The sequence below is a fragment of the Hypomesus nipponensis genome, chromosome 11 (genome assembly GCF_054491055.1).
Source record: "Hypomesus nipponensis isolate SF chromosome 11, ASM5449105v1, whole genome shotgun sequence".
Taxonomy (NCBI): domain Eukaryota; kingdom Metazoa; phylum Chordata; class Actinopteri; order Osmeriformes; family Osmeridae; genus Hypomesus; species Hypomesus nipponensis.
In genome coordinates, this window is record NC_140371.1 from 5,842,548 (window position 1) to 5,858,716 (window position 16,169).

Genomic DNA, 16,169 nt, shown 5'->3' on the forward strand with positions numbered 1-16,169 from the left:
TTTAGGGAAGGGAGGATGGGAGGGAGGACAGATGAGATAAGGGTGAGGAGTGAGGGGAGAGGAGGGAGGGTATAGGAGATAAGGAGTGACGGTAATACAAGATGGTAATACAAGATGACCAAACACGTTGGGGAGATACAGGTGTGTCTTCAGAGAAGTGGTTACTGTTCGAAAAGTGAGACCTAGTTACACCCCCATCATCTCTCTCTTCTCACAGGAGAAGGTAGTAGCTCACAGATCACAGCAATAAGACTGGGATTTCAACCTTTGTTAACAAAAAGATTGGGATTTGAACCTGTGTCTACAACAAGACAGGGATCTGAACCTGGGTCACAACTAAATTAGCTGGGGATGTTTATATTAAAGAGCCACTGGTCTCAGTTATGTTCTATCACACACACCATAACACAGCTTTCCTTTCCTAACGGAAGGAAAATATATTGCAGTATATTGGAAAATATCATGTGATATAATAGGCAATATATGTCCATATATGGGATTTAATATATATATTGTACAATACATTGCAACATATTCAACATGAATATATAATATATTGGTTAATATATCCCAAAATGTATGCAATTTCATATCTATAAATACCACCATAATGTATTCCGATTTATATTGGAAAATGTATTGGTAATATATGTAAAGATATAGTGTCACATGTATGTTTAATATATGGTAGAATATATTTTAATTATATGTAAAAAATAAAGCTGCAAGCAGCAATGGCGGATTCCTCCTTCCAAATGGCAAAATATTGTCAAATTGACATAATAGATAGTTACACCGTGATTACCCAGAAAACTAAAAACTGTTTTGTCAACAACAAAAAAAAGCCTATATCTGGAGTTGAACCTGGAACCCTTTATTTACCAGCACAACCTCTCTTCCTATCTTCCAAAAAAAAGCCATTCCAAGATCTAGACTTGGCAGTGTTCAGTTACTGAATAATAAAATAAGACGTTTCTCCTATGGCAATCATGGTCACATTTTGTCCAAGCTCAAACAGCTCTAATTCAGTCATATTTTCACATATTAAGGCAAAACTTTGCAGGGTACTTCAGGGGGAAGTCACCTTAAAGCCTATTCCTGACGGGGGAATCCAAATTATATGGAAAGATATACATGAAATATATGTACAGATGTGTTCAATATATTGTGGAAAATATTTAAAATAAAGGTTGAATTGTATGGAAAAATATATACTGACAATGATCGCTTCCAGCAAACTTCTTTTGAATTAACCATTTCCCCCTAAATAAATGTCAATCTTACGGTGTTTACGTTTTTGGGGGCACATTTTCAGTTAGCAGGTGGCACTGTTTGAATCGGGATTCCATTTGAAATACAGCCTTTGACAACCTTATTAGAATACCTTCTTGATGGCTGAGTGGTTAGGGAATCAGGCTATTAATCAGAAGGTTGCCGGTTAAATTCCTGGCAGCGCAACAATGAAGCTGTGTCCTTGGGCAAGGCAATTCACCCTACTTGCTTCGGGGTATGTCCCTGTACTTACTGTAACTTACTGTAAGTCACTGTGGATAAGATTGTCTGCTAAATGACTAAATGTAAATATCACCATATATGTCTGTACATTGTATGGGCGTGTTCTCATATATGTACACATGCATTGTACAATATATCTTTCCATTAAATTTTACATATATTTAAAATATATTCTACCATATATGAAGCATACATGTGACACTATATCTTTACATATGTTACCCATACATTTTCCCATATAAAGCGGCATACATTATGGTGGTTATTTATGAATACATAATTGCATTTATTTTGGGATATATATAACCGCATATATTACATATTCATGTTCCATATATTGCAATATGTGGAAAACGGCAATCATTGCTGTATTCTGCAATATATTGCAATATATTACATGAATATATATTATAGTTTAGAATATATTAGTAATATATTTATCATCAATATATTATCCCATGTATTTCCATATATAATATATTGGTCAATGTAATAGAAAATAATATTACAATATGTAAAAATGTTTTTCAAATCATATGTTGGTAAATATATAAGAGGATGTACTGTATGGATCTGACCTAACCCTGACCTAACCAAACTTCTTAAGAATCCTGTTAAATGTGCCTGAAAACACCTAAACAGCATACCCAAAGTAAATTGAAAGCTGTTCTTGAACCTTAGGATTACATGTATGACTGTGGTCTCTTTTGAAAGGTGACACTCTTAAGTTATTTCCCCTGTTGTCAGGACCCCAGTCAGTCATACTGGTGTCAAGTAATAGAAGCTTGAACAGAAGGAAAGTGAAAGTTTCTATTTCCGCCTAGATTTTGTTTTGAAAACAGAGGCCTGAAGAGGCCTAGAGGTGGTAGGTATTAGCTGGAAGACAGAATTGGACCACAGCTTGAAGCCTTACCCAAATAAAATCAAAAGTCAAACATAATACCACAATATATTCATATTTGACATGTTTTTACATGTACATCCAGGCATTTTCTAAAAGGGCCTTTTGGAGACTCCAAAATTACCCTTTGTAACCAAGGACAAAAAGGTATTACTTTTCATAACTGTTATCTCTAATGAAAGGTGGTACGTAGAACTATCATATATTATAGCAGGGACGGACTGGGAGTAAAAATAGAACCACCAGAACCGGTCCCGTATACGCCACCACAGTGCTCTGCTAATGCATGCAAATTCTGGGTGTGATATAATACTCGTTAGGGACTTCCACGCTTGATGAGAGTGAATTCTCCCTGTGCTCCCGATGGCCAGTCCGCTACTGTATTATAGCTAAATCCCCCATTGGTATTGATGAAACACAAAAACTGAAGCATGAACACATTGGAGTGCTTTATCTGATTCAGCAGTATTGACGCACAAAGAACACTGCTTCTGTCAGCCATTTTGCGCCAGGACACTTATTTTGAAGGCTCCTCAGATACCTATCATGTTGGTTATTAGCATTTGCAGCATTTCCTTAGCTACAAGGCTAACAAGCTAATTTCACGTGTCAATCAAAAGGGTAGAGTGTAGCGGCCATCTTGACACTCTCCAATCGTAAATATTCGAAGCATATATCCTCCAAGAGGGGCTTCTCTTTAGCTGGCTGTGCTCAGGAAGCCAAAAACCACAAAGAAATATGAGAACATTATTGAGACATTTTTATACAATTAATGCCATAATATGTTAGCCTGGCTGCCAGCCCAACTTCTCTCCGCCCACAAAACATTTAGTCAGAAGTGGAAGTTGGGTCTGGAGGGTCTCGTATTAGGAACAACTACATAAAACCAGGATCTGGGCGGACCAATGAAATTGCCAGGGGAAGGCTTTATACGATGATGGACAGATGATCAACAGTAATGTAATCAACAACGTCACGAAAGAGCCTTTGGGTTGAATTTGTTTTCAACAAACAACATACTACGTTGCTCTGATTGGTTGTAGGTCTATCCAATTGAGCGTAGCGTATTTGTTTTACGAGTTCGGTTGAAACACGCCCCGTAGTCACAGCCCAACAGAGAGTTTTCAGACTCATATTCTGACTAGAATTATGAGTATGACAACGTTAGGCTACCAGTGAGCCAGAGCCCCCAGCCAGCCAGAGTCCCCAGCCAGCCAGCCAGCCAGAGCCCCCAACTCTGACCCAAGATGGGCAAGACACCCAGGCCAGTAATGAGCCTGCCAGTGAGGCTGGAGTTCCCCTTGTAATTAGGGGCCAGCCTCCAGCATCCTCTCACAGTCAGACTAGGAAGAGGGTGCGGAAGGAGAGGCTCACTAATTTTGAGGAGAGGATGCTTGAAGTTATTCAAGCACCTGCACCTCAACCACCACCACAGGAAGACGATTAGCTTTTTTTTAAAAGCCTCCTCCCTTCATTAAAGAGAATGACACCAGCCAAGCGTTCAGAGCTTAAATTTAACATCCACCGTTTGTTTTTTGAGGCAGAGGCTGAGCTGAGGGCCACATGTTCACTCCTGCTTTTGTAACTGTCTTTAGAAGTGCAAATTAGATAATAAGAAACTACACAACCATACACTGATTTTATGAAAATAACATTTAGGAACTGTTTGCTTTTTTGTGATTAGTATGTGTGGCTCTTAAAAGAACCTTTGGTTTTCAATGCCACAGGCTATATGACATGTTGCTGCCAGGGCACTGCACCCTCTGCATTGAAGTATGCCGTGAATGCATCTCTCACACGAATGTCTGCACGCGCAGCATTGTTGCTGCCCACTCGTGGACCCTCCTGAAGAGCAGCAGACCCCTCCTGGCCAGGACTGGCTGCTGGAGATCCCCTGGCACCTCTCCTGGACCTCCGGATGTTATTGTGGAGGATGCAGGAGGCCTTCACACAAACCTCCACCTTTGCTGGGTTTACACCAACGACACGCTGATACATTCTCTACTGGCTGGAGAGTATACCAAACGCACACTCGACTGTCAAACTGGCACGGCTGACGCGGTAGTTGAACAGCCTCTTCTCTCTGGTGAGGTTTGTTCCAGGTAAGGGGCGCATGAGGTTGCTCCACAGAGGAAAGGCCTCATCACCCACAAAGACGTGTGGCAGTGGTCCACGTGGCTCTGCTCCAGGGAGGATGCAGTTCTCTGGGAGGTCCAGGGTTCCATTCTTCAGGGCCAAACCAAACGCAGAGTTGCCCAAGGTCCCACCTTCACTGCGACCATAACCCCCCACATCAATGACCCGGAACATGCAATTGGCGTCCACAACCGCAAGGAGAACGATGGAGAATGTCCCCTTATAGTTGTGGTACAGTGACCCTGAGCTGTGAGGGGCCTGGATGACAATGTGCTTGCCATCGATGGAACCCAGGCAGTTTGGGAAGTTCCAACTCTGAAGGAAGCCTTCGAAAATGTCCCACCAGTCCTGCTTGGTCGGCACAGCCATGTACTCCTCCACCAGGCAGTCCCAAATGGCCTGGGACACAGCCCCAACAATACCTGCCACAGTGCTTGAACCCACACGATAGCTGAAGCTGATCGTCATGAACGAATCCCCCATGGCAATCTACAAGGAAATACCATACATTAAAAAAAAATGCATAGAAAATAACTACACTATATTTTAGTCTGAGAATACTGAAATAATAATAATAATAATTAAAGCTTACCGTAGCCAAATAGCGAGGCGTTCAGCTGGGCTGATCGCCTCGCGGAACGAGGTGTTAAGCCTCACTATCCGGGGTCCCACTCTGGTCAGCAGGTCATCGAACTCAGCCCGGTTCAGCCTGAAGTACCGCTGGAACAAGCCGTCGTCCAGTCGCAGCTCCTGGACCAGCCGGTGATGAGCTCCGTTGTCTACCCGCAAACGGCAAATGGGATGAACCCAAAAGCATCGGCGGCGTCTTCTCCGACAGTAGAGCAGGGCGATGACAGCTATCTTCTGATGGTTGTTCATGATGAATGATAGAATATAGATGGAGAGCATCTGTATTTATACCAATGTATTCCCTCCAATAATATATAAAGAGCGGGAGGGAATTTAATTTGTTGGTTCTGAATACAGGGTGTGGTTATAAATCCAGCTAGCCTATGCATACAACTATTTCAATGTTACTGGAAAAATTGCTAAACTGTTAGCTAGCTTGTAGAAATTATTACAATACATTAAAAATATAAATGAGCGCAAATACAACATGGACCATCTCTGTATTTCAGCCGGCACAACCCTTACAAAGAAGAAGTATATTAAAGTATACTATAAGTATACTAAAATATGGATAGTACACTTTTAGTTCACTTTTGATATACTTTTAAGAAGTATGCTTTGAAATACTTTCGCCTAAGTAGCATACTATTTGCTACATTCTTCGATACCCAAATATATGTCCCGGTGCACGTAACTCTGTCAGGCTATTGCATTTTGTACTTCTGTCGATCAATTTCTTATTTCTTGTTAGTTAGCCTACTGTATCCAATCAGCGCTGAAGTGTAGTACCTACCCTTTCCGTTCAGAGTTAATGTAATGTGTTTTTGAGTTAATGTAATGTTGTTTTCCATTTGGGGGAGCGTGTTTTTGTATTGGGGGGAGGTGAACAAGTCATCCGATTTGGGGGGAGTTGACTCGTATTCGGGGGGAGTGTTTTCATTTGGGGGATGTACTCACATTAGGGGGGGTGTTTTGCACTTCAGGGCCACCGTAACCGCTAAAACAGTACATGGCGCTGCACTGCAATGCTCGCTAGGTTATTGAAAAGTTGGAGCAAATTTACAAATTAGCCGCTTCATCACTAAAATAACCACATTCTTAGCAACTACACTGCCCATTTCTCGTCACATTTTAATTCAGATACTGATTTACATGTACTGTTTAGCTGAAATATAAATTGTAAAAACTTACAACAATGGCGGTCAAAGGATTCTGTTCTCTTGTTGGTCACGGCAACCCCTCCCCCGCCCCTGACGCAAGTTCTTAATACGGACCAATCACAGCCAAGGGGTATCCGTAAAAAGACGCACGGACAGACAGATAGTCAGGAAAATCAGGAGGTACACGCAGAGCTCTGCGAGGGCTCTGCGAGGACACGCAGAGGGCGTTTCTTGACGGAGAGGGCGTTCCTCGTGTGCGTGTGTGTAAAAACGCAGAAGTATAAATCAGCCTTTACTAATGGTGGTGGTCTCAACACAAGACACAAGTCCTTAAAGTGCTCATTTCAAATATGACTCAATTGATTAAATTGCTATGGTGTTAAACTCAGCAGGAAGAGGAACTTCTTCCTCCCCCCGAGCCTAGGGCCTCCACTTCAAGGCCAAGACAAAAACACAAGGTATAAGCAATGAACCACAGTAGTCAAATGGACACCTTCAACTTTCTCCAAGTGTGCCTTGCAAAGGGACAATGTTCTTCAGTTGTTTCAGGTTGGAGCAGACAATGTGAGGGCCCTGAATAAAAGAACCCTGGAGCTAGATTATAAGAGGCTTTTAATTAAAAAACAAGGCTGGAGACAGAAAACTGGAATATGAGAAGAGATAGTACATGACTGAATGAATGACACTAAACTTAGTTACACTGACATATTTTTCTATGTTCCTAGGGGAGGGAGAACACATGAGGATGTATTTGTTAAACTTTTGTCTACATTTTGATATTTTTATACCCTTTTGTGGCTTTTTTGTTGTGCCTTTTGAATCTTTTGTGGGGGTTTTCACCACTTCTCTCTTTCAATGTCCTATTTAGTATATTTGAAAAATGCTATAAAAGTTAATGAAACATCCAAATTCAATGAAAGTAGTGAAATGATTATTTATGTATCACTTGTGAAGAGCTTTGCACATATACCCATTGTTCTTTTTGGTTTGAAAGGTTTTGGTTGAAAGAAACCCCAATTTCCGATGAGGAAATGATTAGGAAATGGGTCAAAGCAACCCAAGGACAAAAGGGTTAGGGGGAGACACCCCAGTGAATAGGGATAAAATATCAACATGAAACCTCCCCAGTTCATAACTAATAGTAGGTCAAATAATGTTTTCATTACTAGTTTCCTGTAAATGTAGGCCTATGTTTAAATGAGCAAATTATTAAGTTGTAAAATATATCATTTGCATACATTTCCAGAATGGAAATCAGAACATTGCGTGAAAAACCTTGTTTCATTTTGTCAACATATTAGAGTCCAAAGTTTGTATATAGGGCACTTTGGATATCTCCTTTTCATCCCTCCATTAATCAGAATATGGTGGCAACAGCTATTAAAGAAAATCCGTTGAAAATTGCGCGGCAGACCGTGTTCTTGCTCAGGTTCTCCGCATCACCCACACTATAAAACTACCCATAGCAAAATAACGAAACGCTATGCATTCAGTCTGTAAATGCGTCGCATTGGCAACGTACGGCTCAAGAAGCTGGCGATCCACAAGTGATCCACCGTCGTAATACAGAAAACCTTGGGTTGAACCTGAAGTTACCTCGCTAATGCCAAATCTTGATTCGTAGTACAGGCCCCAGGTGTGCTGGAGCAGAGATCATCTCAAACTTACAGGACAGTGGACCCAAAGGACCAGGATTTTCTTTCAGATTCTGAAAACCAAACCGGAAAGTTTCCAAAGCAGACATGTTTATAAACTAGAAGCAGACCAGGGATATGTTTATAAACTGGAAGGATAGCCTACTGGAGGATCTCCACTGCCTGGTTGTCCATCGTCCCTCGACTTAGTGCTGCTGAGCAGAATAGCCAGGGAGAAAATGTAGAGACAAAAATCTATTCAGTATTATAGCACCACATAGTGGCCTGTACAAAGAAAATCTTTTGTTACATAAACTTTGTTTTTATAAACTATGTTGCACAGTGGGCTTATGAGACCCAACATTTAATTACACAATGTGTCTGTATTGTTCTACTTATGGTGAAATGACAAATAAAGCGAACTTTAACTTGATCATACATTTTCATCATCTGCAATTCATTCATAACAAATATACTGTACATGTAGCCTAAACAAATTTGGAGAACTGTTTTAATGTTTGTTTGTTTTGTCATTGTACATGGTTCAGACAGTGTTCATCCAGATGGCCGTAGTCTTGGACTGTATGGTGGATCAAAAGGCAAATCCTAAAATTGAAAAAAAAAAACTTCAAACATTTAAAATTTGTGTTTACACTGCATTTTGTGTCAAAGCAACAAGACATGTGTTACAGTATTCTCTTTAACAATGTTTTCAATACTTTTAACACGTTTCCTAAACTCTTGACACAGTTAGCACAACATCTGTCTGTGTTCGCTATACAATTAACACATTTATTGTTGCTTTGACACAAAATGCATAGAGTAAACACAAATTTAAAATGCTTGAACTTCTTTTACACACAAGCTCAACCAAGACCAAAACAATGGCTTTTTACGTCCAATTTACTAATGCTTTCATACTGTATGTCAGAACAAATAACATCACGTTCAAAACCTAGCTTATTGGCTGAAGTCAAAGTAAACAGCTGTTCATACTGTGAATTGAAACACAAATAAATCCCCTGTATTTTATTCCATTGCTATTGAGTCACAGCTGGTTGAAGTTATGCAAATACTGTAAATCACAGCTGATTCCCAACTAGGAAACACTCAGGTGTTGAGGTTCTTTCAATCGCATGACCATATGGTATATATAAAGAGGACCTATTTGGGCTGATCTTGTGTGGAAAAAGGAACAATATAGAGCAACACGAAGAAAGTAAGAATACGTAATGCCTGCACGAGGGAGAGGAAGACAAGTACCAGGACAAGGGAGAGGAGTTAGAATGCGTGGTGGCGCTCAGAGAAGGGCCAGACCTAGGGTAACTGATGAAATACTGTAATGTCCTGTTGCAAATTAAGCCTTTACTGCAACAATTATGTTTCTGTCTTCTTTTTTTCAATACAGTAACAGTACATTCTATAAAGCTACTCTGAGTTGGGTCATTCTTTTTTGTTCTGAATTTCTGCAACAAAAGAAACCAAATATAGGCATTTACTAAACCCAACAAGACTAAAATGTAAAGAGGCTTCAAAAGAAACTGCATTGCAAAACACAATCTATGATCCTTAAACTGTGAGACCTGACACATATAAAAGAATGCAGTTTCTGTAATTCCATCTAATGTTAGTTTTTTATTACATTGTGCTATGATTGACAAAATGTTCTTGTTGAAAGAGAATGTGTGTTAGTGTTTTGACATGGTGTATTATTTAGTGTATTTTTGTGTTTGGAAAATTTGTGTTTGAGTTTAGTTTACAATGTGGGATTTTGAGCATGAAATTATATCTTCGTTTTTTTGTAACTTTTATTTACCCAGGCAAGATCATTAAGAACAAATTCTTATTTACAACGATGGCCTGAAAAAAGCACAAGCTTTTTGAGGGGAAGGGGAAGGGGGCTAAGGAAAAAAATCTGGTTAAAAAGTACAACGGCACGTAACCACAGCAGTACAGACATACAGAAAAGAACACAAAAGCAACAACAACAAAAAACAAGCAAAGCAGGGCATTAATAACATCGGGAGTCGGGGGGGATAAAAAATGTTAAAAGCACAAAGCAAGACCAGAATTACAATCAAGACACAGACTGACACTGGCAGGTATGAACAAAGGATACAGGAGGAAACAAATCAGGCAACATAAGTAGGGGGTCAGATGGCTGAGCGGTTAGGGAGTCGGGTTATTAATCATAAGGTTGTTGGTTTGCCTTACTTACTGTAAGTCGCTCTGGATAAGAGCGTCTGCTAAATGACCAAATGTAAATGTAAGTACAACAGGAGGACAAAACTAGGCAGTTGACAAAAGACAAACCATGGGTATGAGTAGACAACAACAAACTGGGGTTAAAAGGTGAGAAAGTATTTACAGGGTTCAGTGAGGATGCGTGAAATGGTTTCTTTAAAGGCAGGAATGGGAATGAATTTGTCCAGTTTGAGGTGTTTTTACAGAGCATTCCAGTCAGAGGCAGCAGCGGACTGAAATGATGCAAGACCGAGGGTTGATTTAAGTTTGGGAATTTTTTACTGGATATGGAGGGAGGACCGGGTGTTGTGCGTGACAGGAAGAGGATGCAGCAGGTGAGACAGGTAGGGGGGTGTCCGGTGCAGAAGGGTCTTGTAAATGAGGGTAAACCAGTGAATATTACAACGGGTGTGAAGTGAGGGCCAGTTTACCAGGGAGTAAAGAGTACAGTGGTGCGTGTGGAAAGGGGCGTTAGTGGCAAGGCAGATAGCAGAGTGATAAAGGGTGTCGAGTTTGAAGAGCGTGCCCTTACATGTAGATCTGTATATTGTGTCACCGAAATCAAGTGTGGGGACAATAGTCATTTTGATGAGGGTGAGTTTAGCGGAAGAGGTGAAGGAGAAACGATTTCTGTAGAGGAACCCAACTTGGCCTTGATTTTGGACTGTAGCTTAGAGAAGTGGTGAGAGAAGGATAGTGTAGAGTCCAACCAGATGCCCAAGTATTTGTTGGTGGAAACGTGCTCCAGGGTAGCTCCCTCACAGGTGGTGATGTGTAATGGCAATTCTGTTTTGCCAATTGTTTGTGGTAGGTGTGTTGGTGCGTTAAGAGTTTAGGACACTTGTTAGAAGTATTGAAAAAATTGTCATAGCGATTGTAAAATACTGTAATCATTCATTTATTAATTCATTCAATTATAATAGTATTTGTTTTAGTATTGAAATATGAATGCAAACACATTGCTCTACATAAAATAGTCCATATATTTTTGCATATTAACTATTTTTTTATCTAAAGATATGTAAAATGAATAAACAATAAAGAAATGTTAAACTTTAACCAACTGCTCTGAGTCCACTTAAATGATCTTGACAATTGTGCAGGGTGCACAATTATAATTCAAAGAGGTCCATTGACAAAAATGTTCTCCCCCCAAAGGTCCAAACCATTAACAAAGTTTTATCAAAAGCTTGGCGTGAGATTACAATACCTGTCAGCCAATCAGAATCATCACCAGCACCCCCCCCCCCTCCCCGTTTTGTAACCAAACGCTGACAGGTTTTACAATCTCACACCAAACTTTTGTTAAAAGTTGATAGCCCTGTTTATGAGAAACATATCTAGGTCCAGATAGAAACTTCCCTCAGCCTGGACACGGACCGAGGTCCGCCAACTGTGCACCCCTGATCTATACAAACAAGACTGTTTCCTAATACCTCCATTCAGGCTCTAACACTATGTTACAACTTCTAGGGTTGCCACCTTTGAGGTTGACTTCCTTTGTTGTCCCTGAGGAGCAGCAGGAGGGAGAGCCCACAGCAGTACACCAAGCTCTTCTTTATCATCACAGTGTAAACCAGAAAGGCAGGTTCAGACTGCAAGAGTACTGGAAAGTATTTAAATCTAACTATACCAAACACATTGATGTATACTGACAAATCATTATATTTATTCAAAGGCAACATAGGGATCATGTGATAGTGATGATGAATTGCATACCATTTGGTAAGATAAAATAAGGAAAAAGCACATAATCAGAATGGGCTTTATTCACCATGACATTTCACACAAACAAGGAATTTTCTGTGTCAGGAAGGTGCATACAATATACAAACCTTAAATATTAAAGTAGAAAAACAGCCTAAATAATTGCAAATGACTGGTAGAAGACTTGGCAATGTGCCATAAGTGATAGATGGACTAGTTAGATAGATGGAAAAGTTATAAATTAAAGTGTTAATGGCAATGGGAGTCCTTAGCCTTGTTGAAGAGGCCAGCTGCGGATGGAAAGAAACTGTTCTTATAGCGTGAGGTTTTGGTCCTAATGGACCGCAGCCTCCTGCCGGAGGGGAGGGACTGGAACAGAGTGTGTCCAGGGTGGGAGGAGTTGGCCACAATCTTCCTTGCTCGCCTCAGGGTTCTAGAGACATACAGGTCCTCGAGGGAAGGCAGATTGCAGCCAAGTCACCTTCTCAGCAGCACAGATGATACGCTGCAGTCTGCTTTTGTCCTTAGCAGTGGCAGCAGTGTACCAGATGGTGATGGAGGAGGTGAGGATGGACTCAAGGATGGCTGTGTAGAAGTGCACCATCAATAGGTGTGTTCGACTTCATGCAGCAAAGGCTGCAGCCGGCTGCCTTGAAGCTGAGAATGCCATTGGCTGCTTCAAGTCAGCCGGGCTGCAGGCGGCGCCGGCGCTGCATGAAGTCGAACACACCTATTGTCTATGGCAGGTTGAATTTCTTCAGCTGCTGCAGGAAGTACATCCTCTGTTGTGCTTTTTTGGTGAGGGAGCTGATGTTCAGTTCCCACTTGGTGTCCTGGCAGAGCATAATGCCCATAAGAAGAAGGTGTGACCACCCTTTGCCTTCAAAACAGCATCAATTCTTCTGGGTACACTTGCACAAAGTCAGGGATTTTGGTCAGGTGTATAATTAAACAATTACCAAACAGGTGCTAATGATCATCAATTCAATATGTAGGTTGAAAAACAGCCATTAACTGAAACGGAAACAGCTGTGTAGGAGGAATAAAACTGGGTTATGCTGGGGATGCACCACAGGATAATCGGCCCGATTTCGGCCCTTCCGACAATCCTAGGTAACATATGTCCCGATTATCTTGATGGTTCTGCAGATTGTATCAGATGTTCTCTTGGTGTGAGGAGTGTTAAGAGTGACCACACACTGTAGGAGCAAAACGGCTAAATCTAGAATTTTTGTCCTCATGTTTGTGGCCTTTCACGGTTTGAAAATCTTATAAGATCAAAAAAATCGTATAGTGTGTCCCCAGCATTAGGAACAGCCAAACTCAGCCAACCAGGTGAGGTTGCTGTAGACAGTTTACAGTCAAAAGTTATACACCATGGCAAGACTAAGCACAGCAACAAGACACAAGGTACTTACTGTAGCCTATTTAACAGAAAACTGTTATTTAATTGGTTAAATTCAACCCTAGCATTTATTACATATGTACATAACTTTCTGCACAGCTGTCTGTTTGAAAGCTAACGCGTATGAACGTTTTGGCATGCTGATTCAGATTTATATACAATGTAGAACACGTAGGGTGAGTTCAGGTAATGTGGGACATCAGGTAAAGTGGGACAGTTATGCATTTTGATGATTTAATATGTGCAAAACTGACATCCAATCACCAGAGCTGATCTTGACTCGTAAATACAACAATTCTAGTCACTATGCAGTGGTTTTTATTTGTCTGACATCATTAGAGTAGGGGTGATCTGGCTTGACAAGAGGTCTAGGAAAAACGCATCGAAAGTTCAGCGGCATATGACATTATATTTCTCAATGATAAGGCTGGCAAAGGAATTTGAATTAAGTTACAATGAGTACTATTGCAGCATATTGAATGGGTTAAACCACTGATTGAAACACACACAAACATTTGTAAAATAATGCTTTATTAGAAGAAAAATGCATTTAATGTGACTGTCCCACATTACCTGATCATGTCAGTTAATGTGGGACAGCATTTTTAAGGTAAAGTGGGACATCTAGTAATGCTGTGTTTATGCTATAAAAATAATTTAATTCGACAGTTGTCAAATGTTTTATACCAATGCATCATACTGCACTTAAGTTCCCAACTAAATAACAACATACACTGTCATTGAACCAGCGCTTTAAGACTTGTAAGCGTGACCGCAAACATTAGTCCAACAAAATGCTAACGCAGCGGGACTAGCTAGCTAGCACATAGACTGCAGATCACTAAGGTTTACATCAGTTACACTTTATGCCTATTGTATAAGTCAACCCCCACAACTAAATTAATCTTGCCACACCCTTGCACCTAGTAGTGTTGTATATGAATTAATAATTATTTTATCAGCAGACTAGGACGACAGACAATGACTGTCCCACTTTACCAGACAAGCTGTCCCACATTACCTGAAAATGCTGCCCGAGTGAGAGAGGGGATCATGTTATGTTTGAAAGTGTGTAGCTTCTAAAATATTGTGTATTCCCATTTCATTCCAGCATGAAAATGTTCCTAAGCCCTAAAACGATTTACAAAAACACCACTGGGGCGAGTTACCAGTTATTTTGTAAGTCTACTGGAGCCTCTACCAAAAAGTGTCCCACATTACCTGAAATCACCCTATTTGAGACAGTTGGACTAGGCTACCAACGCACACCTAATTGATAGCCAATGAGAAAGGGAGTTGCTGCACTCATAGACAAACAAAGAATAGACAAGGAGGTCAGCGGTAATAAATGAAACCTGCGTTTTTAGCTGCATGATCAAAGGGCTATTGCATGAAACCAGGATAAGGGATTAAGTCGGGATATTCAAGTTATCCTGGATGAATTTAGCTTTGAGTTGGTTGCATGAAAGCTGGATGAATTAAACCCAGCCAAGTAACCATGGAGATTTATTCTTTGCAGCTAGATTAATTCTGGAGTCCCGTGTTAATTCAACTGCCGCTCTGATCCGAAATAAAAGTTTTTAACAGGTAGGCCTATTCCACTGTCGTCTGAATGTGTTCTTATGTATTTTTTATTAACATGTATTACTTGTCACTATTGCTGTCACAAGTTTAATTTAAACCCTACTATTGCAGTTGTTTAGAAATGGTTGATGAAGTTGCAACTGTGATTTCAATGAAGTCAGTAATGAAGGCGATATAGCCTACACTGCTCCAAAAAATTAAGGGAATACTAAATTAACACATCCTAGATCTGAATTAATAAAATAATCTCATTGAATACTTTTTCTTTGATTCCATTGATAATTGATCATTTTTGTGTGATTTTGTTGTCAGCACATTCAGCTACGCAAAGAAAAAAGTAGCCTATTTAATGAGATTATTTAATTCATTCAGATTTAGAAAGTGTTAGTGTTCCTTTTATTTTTTTGAGCAGTGTATAAAGTCCCATTCACCTGTGTTTCTTACTGCACCATGGCATGCCCATTTCTGAACTATGTTTTGGATGATGAAGCATTGATATTGAGACGTGCTTTCAGACGTGAGAGGTTGACACATGGTTTTACAGATGTGCGTAAGTGTGGATTGAAGTCACTTATTTTTTTAATTTCTTTATCTCCAGATACAGTTTCCTCAGTGTTTTCTTCTTGATTTCGATACCAAGGTCTAGATCCTGGAGACTTTTATTGACAGCAATCTGTGCATCTGCCAGCTCAATTAGCATTTTCAGATGTTGAGTAGAGACATCTGATTGTTTGTGAATTCTGTAAACCACCCATTGATTAGCACAGCAGGAATTGTGTCTGGCTGTAGCCTACTGTGTCTGGATCCTGTTACAAATATATATTATGAGTGCTATATAACTGAATTTTATTGTGTTCATTGTTGTGTGGTTTGAGTTGTATTTTCTTATGTGATGCCTTCTTGCTGCATACAAATTGCCCTTCTGGAGCAAAGAATAAACTGATCTGAAATGACTTCTCATCCATTATGGGCTAAATATGCATTTACATACGATTTACATGATACCTCAGGCCTTCTGGAGTACAGTGACACAGTCTCCTCATCATCAGCTGCAGAAGCCCCTTCCCATACTGCAGAAGTTCCCTCCCCCTGCCATATTGAATAAACTTTGTATTGACAGGATGTGCCAAGCCATGTGCTTTTAATGAATAATACCCACTGGATCTTCGTCTGGTGGCAGGAGAGTAACTGTGTCGCTGTTTTAAACCAAGGAAGGCCTGTGATGGAAGGGATTCAGGTTGGGACAGCTACTG